An 18,950-nucleotide genomic window follows, 5' to 3' on the forward strand; every position below is an offset into this window, starting at 1 on the left:
ACACACACACACACACACACACACACACACACTTTTAAAGTTTTTTTCCCCCAGCCTTTCTAAGAATACTGTAATTTGTATAAGTATTTTCATCGGCTGGATATTGCAAAAAGCTCTGGCGGGCCACACATATGACCTTTAATTATTTGTGACTTTTATTTCGGGGCCACATTTGGCCCCCCAGGCCGTGCGTTGAAACGCCACCGTTCCAATCGTGCAATAAATAGATGATACGTATTGTTTCTATTCATTACGTAACCTCAGTGGTTATTGGCTGTGTAGAGTATTCGTTATTTTCAATATTCCATTGATCCTATCAATTCCCTCTAGCTGAACAAATATTCTTTCAAGTAGGCGAAGATTGATCCTGATTTCGTTATTGGCTAACAATGTCCACAAGGCCACCAATGTTAGACATTGGGGAAACGATCCGATGTCAGAGATTGTCAATACACCCATATTTATACAAGAAGCTTCATGTCAACATGCAATATTTTTGATCAGGGGTGGATGACTCCTCCATAAGATCGAATATTTACTGTGTATTATCATTTATCTGATTAGGATATCTTCAATACTTAGTATGTTATTTGAATACCACAACATACAGTAGAATGATCATAAATCCGGAACTCGCGCCGTGATATTATTTTAATGAAAACAATTAGAAAATATGCAGTGATTATTTACAAAATGAAAAACTTGGTCGATAAACATTTTTAAAAGATTTATTTTACGCATGGATATATTCAATTATTAATGATGCAATCAGTGCTTGGGGAGGACCATATTACGAGAATATTCGGAAATTAGGTAATATATATAACAGAATAAGATCTAAAATATTAATAGATAGTACCAAAATTAAATGTCATGCTTTGTTTTTGAGACAAAAGCAACTTTTGTAAAGTTTTTATTATCAAATTTTCACAATTAAATGAAAAATTACTTGAACGGAAAAAAGAAATAGAACTACAAATAGATGTAATTGAGTTTATCTCAAGCGCGAAAACCTCATAAAACATTTATAAAAAAAGAAAGATCTTTTCCTACATTTTCCCTAAGATATTAAACGTTTTCCACACTGAAAATCAACGCAATAATAATAAAAACATAAATCATGTAATAATACTCCATTAAAATCATAGATTACGAAACCATTTTTATGAATGTATATATTGTGAGAATATATTAAAAACAAAATTAAACAGAATACAATAATAAAAAAAAGAGAAATGATAATTATATTATATTGAGCTTCACAATAAGTAACTTAATTCTGAACTTCATTCAAACAAAAATATACACAAACGAAAATACAAATTTGAACCCATATCTAATAAAACCAGGGCTGGGAATCGAAAATTTTTTTAACTGGTTAATCAAAAAATTTTAATCGATTAATCAAATTTTAATCGAATACTTTTTGTGACTATAACATTAGTAGAAGCTGTAAAATATGCCATTCATTTCACTTTACTTATTCGGTAGATGTAAACAAATATAGGAATAGGTGAAGAAATTAAGACTGCCTTTTTAAGTAATTTAATGTGCTGAACATAATTGCCAAAATTTGTAATTTCTTCACTTGAATCTTGCCTTTTTTCTTATATCGGTTATTTTTGGTTATTATTCACTCATTTCGAAACTACTTTCGATTATATTGTTGCTTGTTTTCCTAAAAACTACTCTCGAATAGTACTAGTGCGGAGATGAGCTGATACTTCCTAGAATACGAAAAACTACTGCTCATAGTGGAGACAATAAATTTTATTCATGTTCTCTAAGACTCAATTCAATTTGAAAACGAATTCGAATTTTGAAACGAAATCATCGGTTTCCGTTGAATCTAATTTGATAAAAACATTAATTCAAACATTTTTAAATATGGTCACTTATCGAAAATGTTCTGTATGGAATATGGCTTATAAGACATAATCTAATTCTTCTTCTTCAAAAAAAAAAAAAAAATCGTATTAACTCACTCATCAGTTCGATTAAAATTTTAATCGAACTGATTAACTCAACTAAAAATTTTAACTGTGATTTACCGACCCGATTAATCGATTAATCGGTACAGCTCGAATAAAAACGCTGTTGCTAAAAAAAAGTATTTAATAACTAAATTATTTTGGGCCTGCTGGAAGGACTTTTCAGTCCCTTGAGGCTACAAAGTGTTTCTATTATGTGCGTTATGTATTTCTTTATTGTACGGGGTGTCCTGTAAGTGCTAAAGCGGCCTTTATCTCAATAACTGTCCGTCGTGGAGCTATGATTCTAGTTTAAAAAATGCTCAAAAGGCGTTCAAAAATGTCCCTTTACCAATTTTTAGAATGAAAATAAAGTGTGTATTAACAAAATAAAAAAAATCTGAATTTTTATGCGGTCCCGCCGTCCAGTAACTTCCAGTAAAAGAGTTGTTGCCCTGTTTCTGCTGAGGCCAACAAAATAATTCCATGCTTCTAAGGGGCCGTTCAAGTATTACGTAAGCAAATTTTTAGCCATTTTTGACTCCCCCCCCCCCCGTCAGCAAAATTTCATCATCACTGCCTCCTACCTCCTAACACATATTGGCGGGATCAGAAACGTACGCGGGAGGCGGGCGTAAGAGTGCCCATGCGCCTCCCCCCATACGAAAAAAAAACCCATTTTTAATACATAATTTTTTTTTTAATTAAAATTTATCAAGAAAATAGCTTTATATGTGATTATTATCGATTTCTGCTAATTTCAATGCTATTTGAAGGGTAAGAACTCAACATTTTTCTTTTTAAGAAATTCATTGGGACCCACCCTTTAAGCCACATATGCTAAAACCTTGATCCGCCGACCAAATGTGGCCCTGAAGGTTATCTGATGTGGCTTGCCCAATCAAACCTAATTTTGTAAAAATGAACTAAGCGGCACATTAACAAATCGGTTAAATGACCCGTGGCACAATTCCAGAGCATTTAAGTGGCCCGTGGCACATTTTCAGATCACTGAAGTAGGCCTCAAAGATCACTTTCACATCCAAAGATCACTTAAGTAACACGCGACACAGTTCCAAAACACATAAACGATCCGTGGCAAATTTAAAGATCCCTTGAATGACATGTGGCACAGTTTTAGAGCACTTCAGCGACACTCACAGTATGGTTCTACATCACTCAAGTTACCCGCGGAACATTCCCAGATTACTCAAGGGATCCGTGGCTTAATTACGGATCACTTGAGTGATGCGTGGCACAGTTCCAGAGCGCTTAAGCGACCCGGAAACATTCACAGAGCACTTGAAGGATCCGTGAAACATTTATGAGATCACTGAAGTGACTCTGTAGGGGACTTATCAATAGGTAGAATGTTAGTTCAGGTGCTTAATAACTATCGAAAGGCTTTTTCCGTTTTTGGCGCACCGAATAAGATGCCATTAAGAATATTTCATAAAGGGTGGTTGATGACGTAAGCATCATCCAAACCCCCCCCCCTTCCCCCCTTGTCATAAGAAGTCAGCAAATCAGAATTCCCCCCATCGATGCTGACGAAATACTTGAATGACCCCTAAGTGCAATATTCGCTGAGATATTCGTATTCAAAAATCGGAGAAAAGCTGGGGAAGGGCAGAGTGGATGAAGGAAAAAAAAAGCGTTGTAAGTTGGTTTTTGCTTTTATTTGTCAACTCTTCTCCGTTTTTCGAATTCGAATATCACAGAGAATATTGCATATTGCACTAATAAAGTAGATTTTTTTTTTCTGTTGTTGACGTCAGGAGAAACAAAGCAACTTTGTTAGAAAGTTAGAAAGCAAGGGGACAGTATAAAAATTTAGGTTTTTATTTTTATTTTGTTACACACTGTATTTTCACTCTCAAAACTGGCGCAGGATAATTTTTGAACACTTTTTGAGCGTTTTTCAAATTGAAATCATCCTTCTACGACGGACGGTTGATGAGATATAAAGGGCGCTTTATAGCACTTAAAAGACACCCTGTACACATCGGTATTTGTGTCTCATATGCTTATATTTGCGTATTATATGTTTGTATTTGTGTAAAATATGTATAAATTTGTGTAAATGTTTGTATACGTACCGGCATTTGAGGCAACTATCACCGATTAGCATCGCGTAGTTAATTAATTATTTAATTAAAGATATCAAAATGTTGCAAATATTTACTCATGGGTTTAAAACACTTTATATTCGGAAATGTTTTTTGGAGTAATTATTTTCTAAGAGGGGGAGGGGAGAGGATATTGGGTGAATATCAAATGGTAAAATTATTGATATGGCATCGTATGAAATGCTTTTCTATGAATTCGCAAACATTTTTTTGAGAATTTACAAACGTTTTTTTTTGCATTAACTTAAACAAATATTTTTCGCGTAAATTTTTTTTTTACTTATTTTCAAATATTCTTTCGCGTTTTTCCAAATATTCTCTTTTAATGAATTTTCAAATATTCTTTTAATGAATTTTCAAATATTCTTTTAATGAATTTTCAAATATTCTTTTAATGAATTTTCAAATATTCTTTTAATGAATTTTCAAATATTCTTTTAATGAATTTTCAAATATTCTTTTAATATATTCAAATATTCTTTTAATATATTCAAATATTCTTTTAATATATTCAAATATTCTTTTAATATATTCAAATATTCTTTTAATATATTCAAATATTCTTTTAATATATTCAAATAATATTCAAATATTTTTCTATGTGAATTAAAAATTTTCAAAAAATAAATAAATTTTCAAATATTTTCCACGAGTTTACAAACGTTTTACCATTAATTTATAAATATTTTCTCCAATGAACTAAGAAATATTTTTCATTAATTTTAAAATATTTATGTATGACCTTGAAAACATTTCTCATGAATTTATAAACATTTTTATATGAAGTTTCAAACACTTTTCACATGAATTTTCAAACACTTTTCACATGAATTTTCAAACACTTTTCACATGAATTTTCAAACACTTTTCACATGAATTTTCAAACACTTTTCACATGAATTTTCAAATAATTTTCACATGAATTTTCAAACACTTTTCACATGAATTTTCAAATTTGCATGAATTTGAAAAAGTTTTTCTTGAGTTTTTAAATATTTTCGAAAGGAACTCACAAACGTTCTCTTTCATCAGTTTATAAACATTTTTCTATGAATTTGCAAATGTTTTTTACATAAATTTTCGAATATTTCTTTTAAAGGTTTTCACAAATACCTTTTCGTGAACTTTAAAACATTTTTTTCATTAATTTTCAAGTATTTCTTCATTAATTTACAGACGTTTTTACTTTGAATAATTTCTGTAAGATTTTTAAAATTTTACAAAAATACCTACCCTTATAACTTACAATACCAAATCACAAGGCAAAATATTTGACAGATATTGATTACATCAGATAAGAAACAGAGATTTCGCGTTTCTCTCAATAAGATTGTTTTCTATACAGCCATTTCTCTCAGTATCAAATATTTATCATTAATATATATCATAACCATCAAATATTTATGTCAAACGTCTCGTGTTCACAAAATATACAATTTTAATGTTAAATGCGCATGTGTATTCAGGTATGTTAAGAGGGCCGTGAGGAGGTCTCGCTTTCAATCAAGAAATATTTCTCCTCCACATTCCGCATTCCAAGAATCCGGAAATTTCGCCTCCAACATTTCGCCCCAGGTACGTTTCTTTCCTGGAAATTTTGCACTGTCCTGACCGTATGAGTGACTGACTGTGAGTGACCAAATGATTAGGTGAATGACCATGACCCCGTAAGTGGGTGAGGGACTGTATAAATGACCAAATGAGTCTTCGATTGACTGTACGAGTGAGTTTTCTCCGGCACGACCGCACCCTCCGGGGAAATGAATTAAAATCGCGTAAGCGACAGAGCCTTGTCGTGATTGGTCTAAATCACCTTTAATAAATGCTTAAACACTCCCCGCTAATCTCCGGAGCGCCCGAAATGTCAGGGGGTTAAATGTCTACTATATTTGATCACTCATACGGTCATTCACTTGATCACTCATACAGTCACATACTTGGTCGCTCATACGGTTAGGGCAGGCGAAATATCCGAGGCGAAATGTCAGGGGCGGAAAATACCGGGAACGAAACGTGCCAGTGGCGTCTGTCATGTCTGGGTCGAAATGTCGAGGCGAAACGTTGGGAGCAAAGCTTCCTTAAACACGTATTTTAAATGTTGATGGTTGGTTAGGGCCCGTTCAAGTATTACGCCATCATCAATGGGAGGGGGGGTTTCCGATTTGCTGACTTTTAATGACAAGGGGGGGGGGTTGGATAATGCTTACGTCATCAACCACCCTTTATGACAAATATGAGTTGGATTAAGAGGGGCAGAGCTGATGACGAAATTTTGCTGACAAGGGGGGGGGGGGGGTTCAAAAATGGCAAAAAATTTGCTTACGTAATACTTGAATGGCCCCTTACCCATTCTACTCACTGATTATGGTGTAGCTAAACGATTTCTCTACATAAGACTGATCCCGAAGAGAAGTGAAAACGAATCATTACCAGAAAATAATGACTAGCAATATTTATTAGAGAACTCAATATAAGTGGTACTGTGTATCGGGGGAGACTTGAAATCATGATCAGAAATGTATCCGAAGAGAGAGAGAGAGATCCAATATTCGTAAGCACCAAAGTGAATCATTAATCAAAATGATGGCCTCCCATTCTAAGTCCAGATGAATTATATCACTTTGTACGTCAAGCTAGCACTTAAGCCTCGGAAGGTATCGGTATCAGTACCAATTTATTTTCTATCCGTTATGACGCGAGGCCTTCGCAGTATCTTCGGTATCGAATCGATTGTATGTTATTAGACGGATTGAATTCGGCGAAGAAACATCTTAGAGACTATGATGATGCCAATCTCGAAATGCGTTCTCCAAGACAGATTGGATTGGTCATCCCGGCTACTCTTCGGGAGATTGGATACTTGAGGCAACTATATGTAATTGCTAGAGAAACGAAATTGAAGGACACCATCAGATATATATAATGAGGAATGTGAAACCTGTATTAAAACGTCATTCGTGTACAGGGAGAAATCCATTTCATAATTCGGTGAATGTATTATTCTCTCTCCAGGAGAGTTGAGTTGAATCCATTAATTCAACTCTACTAACTGATTATAATTATGATGTATTAATCATTAGTGTTTCATGTGTGTTGAATAGTTGTAGGAATGGAATAGTAGACACTAGCCTCGGTCGAGCATACTTCCTGGATAGTCCGTGAGGCACCATACAGTAAACAAAAAATAATTAGTAATTTAAAAAAGAAGAGTAAAATATATTGATTACTCTCTGCGCATTTCTACATAGGTCTTGCATTATTTCTACGCATTTACAATGAATAATCAAGTGATCTTTAAGGGCCATACGCACTTTCTAAGCATTTCAAGGGATACGTAAGCCGCCCCTTCCCCCGCTGTCAGCAACAAACACGCATATTTCAAGGGATACGCAATCCTCCGATGTATTTCTATGTATACATACGCCATGCACGCATTCCCGGGGATGGATATGAAAGTCTGACTACGTGAGCCTTCTATGCATTTCTAGGCACGCGCGCGCGCGCGCACACACACACACGAGACTTCTATTCATTTTTAAGGGGTATGCAAGCATTCTACGCATTTCTAAGTGTACGGCAATTTCGGAGTCATGACTCCTACGCATTTCCAGAGGTAAGTATAACTTATAACATGCATTTCTAGGAGATGCGCAAGCCTTTCTACACATTTCTATACATCTCTCTTAAGCATTCCTAAAGGTCTCTAACGCTTTATAAGGGATACGTAAGGTAAGCTTTCCACGAATTTCTAGGCATGCGTAAGCTTTTCCACGTAATTCTAGGGAACCGCAAGTTTCCCCAGGGGATTCTAGGGAAACGTAAGTTTTCCAGGGGTTTATAGAAAACCGCAAGCTTTCCATGCATTTCTGAGAATGCGTACGCTTGTCACATAATTCTAGGAATACGTAAGCTTTTCTAGCATTTCTAGATGTCCCTTAGGCATTCCTAGATGTCTCTTGGGCATTCCTAGATGTCTCTTAGGCATTCCTAGGTGTCTCTTAGACATTCTTAGAAGTCTATTTCGAGAGAAACAACCTTACCCATTTCTGAAGATACGCCAGCTTTCCAAGTTATTCCAAGGACCCGTTGATCTCTCTATGCATTTCTGATGGGACGCATACTTCTCAAGCATTTACGGACGTCTTCTACGCATTTCTAGTTGTACGCAAACATCGTATCCGAGTTTTTCCAAAACTAAGGTTTTTTTTTGTTTCCACGGAAAAGTAGACCTCGTATTTCGTTAACATATTATCACTAATAAACGTAATGCCATGTATCGCTGAAATTGAAAACCTTGGGGTTCATAGAAAAGGGGTTTCCTCATACGCGTTAAAATATGGTAATTTCCATTACCACTATCAACATTTATCGAAGAAAAAAGAAAGAGCCAATTTTTCCTCATTTCAGACGCCAAAGCTGTCAAAAATCATTACGGAACAGTGAGAAACTGAAAATAATCGGATATTTGAGGACCTCCAATTAAATCCGTTAAAGACCAAGTATAACTCCAGTTAACGGCATAAAGATAAAGAAGGAATCGATTACTATATACACTTCAGCACCACGTGTTAATTGCGTCGTCCCGGCAGAACATCGCGGATACTCTAGTGGAAGTCTATAATGAAACCCCGGAGAAAAAAGGTATTTTAATTAAAGGTAAATTGGCTTAGCCATCGCACTTAACGCTATATACAGGTGTTGATTGCGTCCGTCTTGTTTATCGTTCCCGAGTGTTGTGAAAATGAAAGCGGTATTGATTGAATTATACTCAGAAAACTATCTCTTCTCTTAAGATACTGATAATATAAATAAAAATTTCAAGAATTAGGAACGTTTATTACATCACGGGAAAGGATTATAATGAGTAAATATAGTCTCATTAATGAGAGAGGAAAATATTGGTTTATGATTAAGTTATCGTATATTAACTATTTTCTCGTATCTGATCCTTAATTAAATACGATTCACAATTTTCATTTGAGGTGATATAATGTCTACTTATAATTATTATTCTAATTAATTGTGGGATTATATTCTTCAGTAATTTTTTAGGATTCAAGAAATGCTTACGATAGTTTCGTCATCATTGATCGTTATTATCAATATCTGGTAATTAATTCTACGTACACCTATTGGACCGAGACTTTCTGCTGTAGCCATACGATTTGCGTTCACCCTGTTCTAAGGTTCGGCTTGACCATGTTTTCTCACGTTACGGACATTCCATCGGACTAGCATCAAAAGTTCTTAAAGGCATTTCTTCTGTGCCACCCACTGTGATTCGAACTCACACTGTATTGCCAAAAGTCTACGTCCTTTTTAGAGTTTAGACATTTTTTCATCGTATTTCTAGAAACATTCTGAACGAATCACTTTGAAAGTTTGGTCATATAAACTCTGTATTAGTACTCCCCATCTCATTGAATAATAATTTGCCACATTTTAAAATCCCATAAAGTATGTCTCGTGTATAGCGTCATGTTTTCTTTAAATTTCGTAAAATTTGGTTGAAAACTCGGCATGTTATAAGCAAACATCATGCAGTAAAATGCGAATTTTCATAGAATATGATTAATCAGGACTTAATTAAAGTACGCAACTGTTTTTCAGCTTATAATTTGATGTATCCAGAACCAAATTCATCTATTTTTCATTACTTAATAACGCTCTACACATAATATTAATATTGTTTTCCATGATTCTAACTGCTTGAACAAGTACATTCTATCAAATATCTTGGTGTTTATGTTGACTCTAACCTTAAATGGAATTCTCATATCACAAAAATTCACAGCAAACTTTTTTTGAGATAAAAAAAAAATTTTTTTTCCTCAAATTTTATGTCAGTTCCTCTTTTCTTTTAGTTCTCTCTGTACTACTCATTTTTTCACTCTCAACGACTTTATGGTCTATCCGCTTGGGGTAGTGACTACATTACTAACTTATATCCTTTGGTCACTTTGCACATAAGAATGATTAGACTGATAACTAATTTCCGTTCGGCATATATACGCTCTAGCGAAGGAAAATCTCTATCTCCTTTGTAGCTTAGTGGTCAGAGCACTCGTCCGGCAATCGAGGGACCCGGGTTCGACTCCCGGTAGAGGCAGAGATGAGTTTTTTCCTTCCTTAAAAAAATTAATCCCTAAAATAATAAATATTTTCACAACATCCAGTCTTCTGTATATCTTGATAACTAATGATTATTGTACTCCCTCACTCCAACTTTTTCATTCTCTAAACATATTACCACTTCGACATCTCTATTTCTTCAAATCAATAGTTATTTTATATAAAAATCAACATTCTTTACCTTTGAACACCTTTCGTTCTTCTTCAAGAATCAACTCCACCTATTTACTCTCTAGAATCTATAAACCGATTGGAAAGAAACATTTTTCATATCTTATCCCTAAATTCTATAACTCTTTGCCTGATCAACTCCTTAACAATAATACTTCATTATTAGTTTTAAAAACAAAATTAAAATGCTACCTGTTACTAAATTTGGACTTACTTAACATTTGAAATTAACTTCTTCCCCCCCCCCCTAATTGTTTTTTTCCCCTCTACAATAGAAATATTATCACCATATGTCTGCGGCCACCATGACCTATCATGTTATATTGTGTTTAGTTTTTTTCGTTTCCGTTTTTACTTTCTGTTCACTCATGTTCTGTCAATTATTTTTCTATTTATTTTCATGTTTCATATCAAATTGTAAATTGTGATTGCCAGTAAGTGGGCCATTTGGCTCCTTGGCACTCTCTCCCCTTTTTCTGTATTCCTCATTTCTGACTAATAAAATAAAGTATTGTATTGAATATACGTGCTATTCTCATAAAAATGCACGGAAATATTGCACAACGTCAATACAGTATATATATATTTTTTAAATTAAAAGTCATTGCAGCTTTTTCTGATACAGGGTTGATCAAAAACATTTTGGTTCTCATTTAACTTTTTGTCGGTCCCGTAAATGTACTGACTAAATTTTAACTGGAAATGGGGAGTACTAATACAGAGTTTATATGAACAAAATTTCAGAGTGATTCGTTCAGAATGTTTCTAGAAATACGATAAAAAAATGTCTAAACTCTAAAAAGGACGTAGACTTCTGGCAATATAGTGTGGGTTCGAATCACAAGGAGTGGCGTAGAAGAAATGTCTTTAAGAACTTTTGATGCTACTCCGATGGAATGTCCGTCACGTGAGAAAACATGGTCAGGCCGAACCTTACAACAGAGGCGAACGCAAATCGTATGGCTGCGGCAGAAAGTCTCGGTCCAATCGGTGTACGTAGAATTACCCGTTATTGATAAAAACGATCAACGATGACGAAACTATCGTAAGCTTTTCATGAATCCTAAAAAATTACTGAAGAATAAAATCCCACAATTATAATAAGATAATTATAAGTAGACATTATCATCTCAGATGAAAATCGTGAATCGTATTATTAAATTATCAGATACGAGAAAAATACTTAATATACGATTATATTTTAAGCTTAATCTTAAAAGCACTCCACCGTAAACCAATATTTTCTCCTCTGAGATTATATTTACACACTATAATCCTTTCCCTAATTCTTGAAATTTTTATTTATATTATCAGTATCTTAACAGAAGAGATAGTTTTCTGAGTATAAATTTTTTCAATCAATACCACTTTCATTTTCGAAACATTGTAGAACGATAAACAAGACGGATGCAATCAACGCCTGCATAGTGTTACGTACGATGGCCAAGCCAATTTACCTTTAATTAAAATACCTTTTTCTCCGGGGTCTCATTGGAGAGTCTTCTACGAGAGTATATCCGCGATGTACTGCCGGGACGACGCAATTAACACGTGGTGTTGAAGTGTGTATACGTATAGTAATGAATTTCTTCTTCATCTTTAAGCCGTTAACTTGATTTATACTTGGTCTTTGACGGATTTAATTGGAGATCCTCAAATATCCGATTAGTTTCAATGATTTTCGACAGCTTTAGCGTCGGAAATTATAAAATTGGCTCATTTTTGTTTCTTCGGTCAAGTCGATAGTGTGTTAATGGAAATCATCGTATATGTTCTAGAAATTCGAGAAAATAGATGGCATGAAACGATACAACAGGTCACGGTACGAAGAGATCGATTGGAACGCAATACGGAACGACAGGTTACGGCACGACATGCGTAAGAGTCATGGTGCAGATTGGAATTCGATGCGGAACGACAAGGTTCGATTCGACTTATGACGAGAGGGTTCGATTGAAATGCGGTACGCAACTACAGATTACAGTTTGACGTACAAAGTGGCAGGGGTTCCGATTTGAATGCGATACGGGACGATAGGGGTGTGGCATGACAGCCGGGATTCGATTAAAATGCGGTACGGAACGGCAGGGAAAGGTTCAACAACGAAGTGATAGGGTTCCGATTATAATGCGATTTGAATCGTCCGGGTTCCGATCGGAATGCGAAACCAAATAATAGGGTTCCGATTTGGAATGTGATACGAAATGACAGGGTTACAATTGGAATGCAATATGATACGACAAGGTTCGACTGTACGTATGACAACCAGGCTTGATTCAAATGCTGTACGGAATGATATGCTTTACATACGAAACGAAAGGTTTGATTCAATACGCAAAACAACAGTTAGGCGATGTGGCCTATGTACGTCTCAGTTTCAGAGTTACGGGCCCTTCAAGTACGACATCAGAAGATATTTATCCATTTTTGACCTTTCCCCCCCCCCCGACAGCAAAATTTCGTCAGCTCTGCCCCCCCCCTCCTAATGCATATTGTAATCAGAGATGTGCACGGAGGATCCCTCCCCCCTCTGAAGATCAAAAAAAGTTTTTTTAACGCAAAGAGAAACAGCTGAAAAAATTTCTTAAGAAAATACCTTTATATGTGTGTGTATTATTACATTGTTAATTTCAATATGCTATTTAAGGCTAAGAACTCAAAATTTCTCTTCAAGAAATTCATTGCTACCCACCTTCTAAGCCATATATGCTATATGTCACACAATACCCCGCAGGCCAAATGTGGCCCGTGGGGTTATCTGATGTAAAAGCGGCCCGTAGTGCAGTTCCACATCATTCAAGTTACCAGTGGCGCATTCCCAGATTGCGTTAATGATTCGTGTAATTACGGAACACTTGAGTGACGCACGGCACAGTTCAAGCGCACTTATGCGGCCAGCGATACATTTCTAGAGCACCTGAGCGGCCCGGACACATTTCCAGATGACTTGAAGGTAGTAGAGATCACTAAAGTGGCTCTATATTAAGGAGGACCTATATCAATAGGGCGAGGCTCTATATTAAGGAGGACCTATATCAATAGGGCGAATGCCAGTTCAAGTGCCCAAAAACTAGGGGAAGATTTTTCCTGTTTTTTGGCACACCGAGTAAAACGCCATTCAAGAATATTTCATGTTTTGATAAAGGGTGGTTGATGAAGTAAGCATCATTCAAACTTCCCCCACCCCTTCCGTCAGAAGTCGTCAAACCCAAAACCTCTCCCACCCCCATCGATGCTGAGGTAATGCTTGAATGACCCCTTATAAGGAACCCGACAGAGTACGATTGCCATACCGCTTCCCGCTTCCATAAAATAAGCTTTTCTTTGATACTGACTCTCTTCCACAAAATTATTATTATTTCAATACCAAATTATTTTTTCCCCACAAAGTCAGAATATGGAATATTTTTAGGGCACGTTACAGATCGGTCCTGTACCTAATAATAAAATCATTTCGATATAATTCATGAAAACACATATTCAATAACATATCAACTCAAAATAAAAGCAGTTTTCCGTTATAGATATTCTACTCAGTGGCGTCGGAGCCGGGGGTGCTGTGGGTGCTCGAGCACCCACGGTAATTTGTGGCCAGACCCGTGCCACAAATTACCCAGCGATTGTCGTCCCAGAATTGATTGAGAAATCGTAATTTCCAATATAACGCTCAAGACGAGCACCCACAGGTTCGAAACATTTCCGACGCCCGTGATTCTACTATTTCCATGAGAAAAATCAATTCAAATTTTCGGGACATGAATATTTTCATGGAAAATTCCATCAAATGTTGGAGGAAAAAAAAAAGAGTTCTTGTAAACGAGACTCGAGAGGAAAAAAGAAACAACGATCAACATGCGGAGAACATGGACATTAAAAATTTAAATTAGTGTTATTTTGGTCAATGACGTCAGTGATGAGTTTTTAATCTCGTTCGTAGAAAACTGGAAAAATTTCAATTTTCCTCGATTCCGAGATTCTTCGCATCCAGTTCATTAATAAGTTTATCGAGAAGTTGCTGTAAAACTTTTTTTTGATGAACATTATATTAATATTTTAAAATTTGAAATTTTTTACGTCTATGTGTGTATGTAGATCTCCGTCAACATGTTCATGTGGACATCTTGATTCTATAACTTAGGTTACAATAATACAAAGGTACAATATCATGTTCTGTGAGCATGTTATCTTCGGTCTCCAATCTCTCACACGATTCCGAAATAAAAGTCTCATGCTTATGGTATCCGACTACGTTGAAAACGTCATTTTGGAAGAAAATATAGATTTGCATTTTTTTATTTTTTATAAAAGCCCTATTTGTTGTGATTCCAAAACGGGCCTTGTTTTGTATATATGACGCTTAAAATCAAAGTTACGTTCACTTTAGTGTTGCGTTTTTACATACAAGTAATACGCGAATAAAGACTTTAAACATGTCTTACGAAGAATGCTATTTTTTTGACATTTTACTTGACTTTGTGACATGATTTGTAAAAATTGATTCATTGCATCCTTACGAAATTTTAATGTGGTATTTTGCTACATATTGTTGAGGTTATGAACCAAAATCTAAGGTCTATCACATATATTTTCTGAATTACAGTGTTTTATAGACAAAATGTAGGATGAAATTTCAAAAAATTCACACGTTCTTAACATATTTTGGGTGTAACTTATGAGCATATCATGCAAGCCTTTAAATTTTCGTTCATAACCTGCAACAATACTAGCTAAATGCACTGAATGAATGAACGCCAGGGGCTCTGCGGCCGAACTTATCCTGTTGCCGAGATCTATTCCAGCCCAGCTTCGTGACAGAGTCTGGAACAGAGTGAGTGCACCTAACAGTCTGAGTGTGTAGCTAGTGTTGATGCCATCTATACTTCAAATTGTGAGTAAAGTGTAATGATTGAATATTTGTTATGTTGTAGGCCTGTTGCTCTCTGTGGCGAGACTTTTTAACAGGGAGATCGGCTCGCATTCGCGCCTTGAAGTTGGAAACCACAGAAAACCAACTTCAGCCGACCACCACTGTGGCGCCGGTGGGGTCCGAACCCGGATCCTCGCGATGCGAGTCCGTCACTATGACCACTCGACCACCACAGCGGCTAGCTAGATGCTCTGTGAAAATCACAAACAATTTCAATAACAAAATTTTTCGCAATCGTGTTTCAAATATCACATGAATTTTGCCTAAAATTTGACATAAAAAGTACTTTTTCATAGAAAACCAAAATTTGTCACCGTTTTCACCATTTCGAGACATTTTCTATCAAAAAATGTTATTAAAGTTCACTCCAGTACCATTTTAAAGAAAAGTGACAAGTAAGGTAGTCGGATACCTTAAGAACACGATGTTATACAGACGACGCCACTTATTAGAATCACCGATAATGTTATCGTTATGGTTTTGTTTTCACTATTGTGAAGAACTGAATGGACAAATTATCATATAGCATGGGGGAAAAATTCGTTTTTTGTTATCGGGACTTCGTATAATGTTATAAATTTCTTTTTCGTCGAAAGTGTTTTTTTTGCGCATTCTGAAGCTAAGGTTCAGAAACAGTTATTGCTCCCCCCCCCCCGTTAAGTTGTTAAGTTAACCGTATCGTTATCAGACTGCAAAACTATGTAGATGGCTATAAGGAGTCCTTTCCCCCCCTCCCCCTTTCCTTGTTGACAAACATTTCCGTACTTTGTAATCGGTCCATATTCGTTGTGATCCATGTACGCACGCGTGTGGAGCTGCTTTTTTTTTTTTTCCCAATGACCTTTCTGTTGCGTAATTTGAAGTAAGCAATCTATTTGAAGTCAAAGCCGTACATATCTCGGACAGTTGTTACTTGTATGGCAACGAGATAGCTATTATGGTTGATGTTATGGAGAATCGACCAAAAGTAGTATCGCTCCCTAAAGATGTCTTTCTAGGGGCCATTCAAGTACTACGTAAGCAGATTTTCAGCCATTTTTGACCCCCTTCCCCCCCCTTGTCAGCAAAACACTGATCCCCCCCCCCCACGTCAGCAAAATTTCGTCAGCAGCTTAGAATATTTCATATCTTCAAAAAGGGCTGGTTGATGACGTAAGCAACCTTCAACCCCCCCCCCCTCCTCCTCCCTTGTCATCAAAAGTCAGCAAATTGGAAACCCCCTCCCCCCGACGTAATACTTGAATGACCCCTATGATCTCGCCTCTAATTGTTTAAAAGATACACAATAGAACATGGTGGTAGCGGTAAAAGAAAGAAAAAACGTTTGCTGAGAGAGAAAAGCCGCAACACACACAACTCTTTTTACTGAAAGAAGTTTCTCCACAGACAGAGGAAAAAGAAAATCCGATTAGCGCCACAGGGCAGATGAAAGCGTGGCAAACAAGTCCTCCGATAACTGGGATTAGGCCTCCCAATATGTCCAATGATGTTTGACTCGGAATTAGTTTCCAACTGGAAAATATTCGTACAGAAATGGAAGAACTATTTTCGATTTTTGACTAGATTTACAGCATCAAAGTCATGAATATCTCAAGTTGCGTTGCTGTTACAATAAGTTGGGTGATGAAGCTCTCAAACGTTATAATGGTTTCCATTTCGATACTGATGAGAACGAAAGAACTATAGCATGCATCATAAGTAAGTTTGATGAATGAGGCCATTCAAGTATTACGTCAACATCGGGGGGGGGGGGGGGGAGGGTTCCGGATTTGCTGACTTTTCATGACAGGGGGGGGGGAGAGGGGGGGGAGTTTGAAGGTTGCTTACGTCATCAACCAGCCTTTCTGAAGGTATGAAATATTCTAAGCTACTGAAGAAATTTTGTTGACGGGGGGGGGGGGGGGGGGGTTTCAGTGTTTTGCTGACAAGGGGGTCAAAAATGGATGAAAATCTGCTTACGTAATACTTGAATAGCCCTTAAGTTTGATGGATGCGGCCGTTCAAGGGTTTTAAGGTTGCTTACGTCATCAACCAGCCCTTTTGAAGATATGAAATATTCTAAGCTACTGAAGAAATTTTGCTGACTTTTGGTGACAGGGGGGGGGGGGTTTATGTAAGCAAAATTGTTAGCCATTTTTGACACCATTTCCCCTTGTCAGCAAAAGTCAGCAAAACAAGCGCCCACAAACTATTGAAATTTTTTCTCGTTTTTGTCGCACCGAGTCAGATGCCATTGAAAATATTTCATATTTTCATAAAGGGTGGTTGATGACGTAAGCATTATCCAAACCCCCCTTGTCATCAAAAGTCAGCAAATCGGAAGCCCCCCCCCCCCCATCGATGATGACGCAATACTTGAACGGCCCCAATAAGTCGGATGAGACGAATGAAATATACGAGATATACGTATTCAGCAAAAAGAAGCAAGAAGAAATGAAACTTTTTGACACTTTCATTACTGCAAGAGGGTGCTGATAATAACATGTGGATACTGCGATACTTGCAAGGACTCACTACTTCGTGACAGAATTGTATTAGGCGTGAAAGATACACAATTGCAAGAGCTATTACTTCGAGAAAGGTCATTGACTTTATAGAAGTGCATTGACATGTGCCGAGCATCGGAGTATGCAGCTGTCAAAGGTATAGAAAATGTCATCCAGATATCTTATATATAAATGTGAAAGCATGTATATATCCGATTATACAAATCTACAGTTTTAGACTGATCGTCGCCAGATTTTGCATATATACCAAACAGGTCCGGGATTGAACCGTAGGCTACTTTAGAAGTTCGTCAGAGTTGGGCAAATGCCCGAAATGGGCGAAAAACCTGTCGGGAAACAATGGTTTTGGGGCCTCAACAATTACTTTCGGAACGTTTACTTTGGTTACCATGGTTCCCAACAATGCGTTTCAGACGTGTATATATGCCTTTACAATGCCTTTACAATGGTTTGACACACTTTTAATTCTGTTATTATAATAGTTTATTCCTTTATAACGGTTTGTAACTTTTCCAATCCTCCCAGCAATTGAAGAAACCCCGGGAAGAGCGCCGGGTATTTCTGCTAGCCTATATACAAAGTATGCTGTATATAGACTAGGCTTTATCTCATCAACCGCCCATCGTAGAGGTATAGTTTCAATTTAAAAAATGCGTAAAAGGCGTTTGAATAATATTCGCTGCACAAGCTGGACGTATGACGTCACTAACAACAGAGAACAACAACTACGACGACAAAACTGAGAATAAAACCGTTCAACGCCAGCTGATGAACTCAATGTTCGCCTCAAATCATCAACACTCTGGCACGAAGTTAAAAAATTATCATTATCCACCAACATGCGAGTTCAACTGCAAAATGACTCAGCACTGCGATCATTTTCACATCAGTTGATCAAACTTGGCAATGGAAGAATTCCCGTAGACCGAAGCACTGGACTGATTACTTTCCCAAATGGATTTTGCCAGTTGTTAAATTCAGTGTTCAAGAACTTGCAGACAAAATCTTCCCAAACATTCAACAAAATCACCGAAACCATGAGTGGCTTTGTGAGAGAGCGATTCTGGCAACGAAAAATGACAGTGTGAACAAGATCAACGAAAAAATCCTAAAA

At 36.6% G+C, this 18,950-nt stretch overlaps 1 protein-coding gene across 2 annotated transcripts in view; it reads right to left on the reverse strand.

Moving 5' to 3' along the window:
• Positions 1–18,950, reverse strand: part of LOC149067118 (guanylate cyclase 32E-like) — a 294,881-nt gene that overhangs the window by 226,706 nt on the left and 49,225 nt on the right. The gene's annotated exons all lie outside the window — the stretch shown is intronic.

This window comes from Pholcus phalangioides, unplaced genomic scaffold (genome assembly GCF_987345545.1).
Source record: "Pholcus phalangioides strain wild (caught in Gottingen) unplaced genomic scaffold, Ppha-v1.0 ptg000031l_1, whole genome shotgun sequence".
Lineage (NCBI taxonomy): Eukaryota > Metazoa > Arthropoda > Arachnida > Araneae > Pholcidae > Pholcus > Pholcus phalangioides.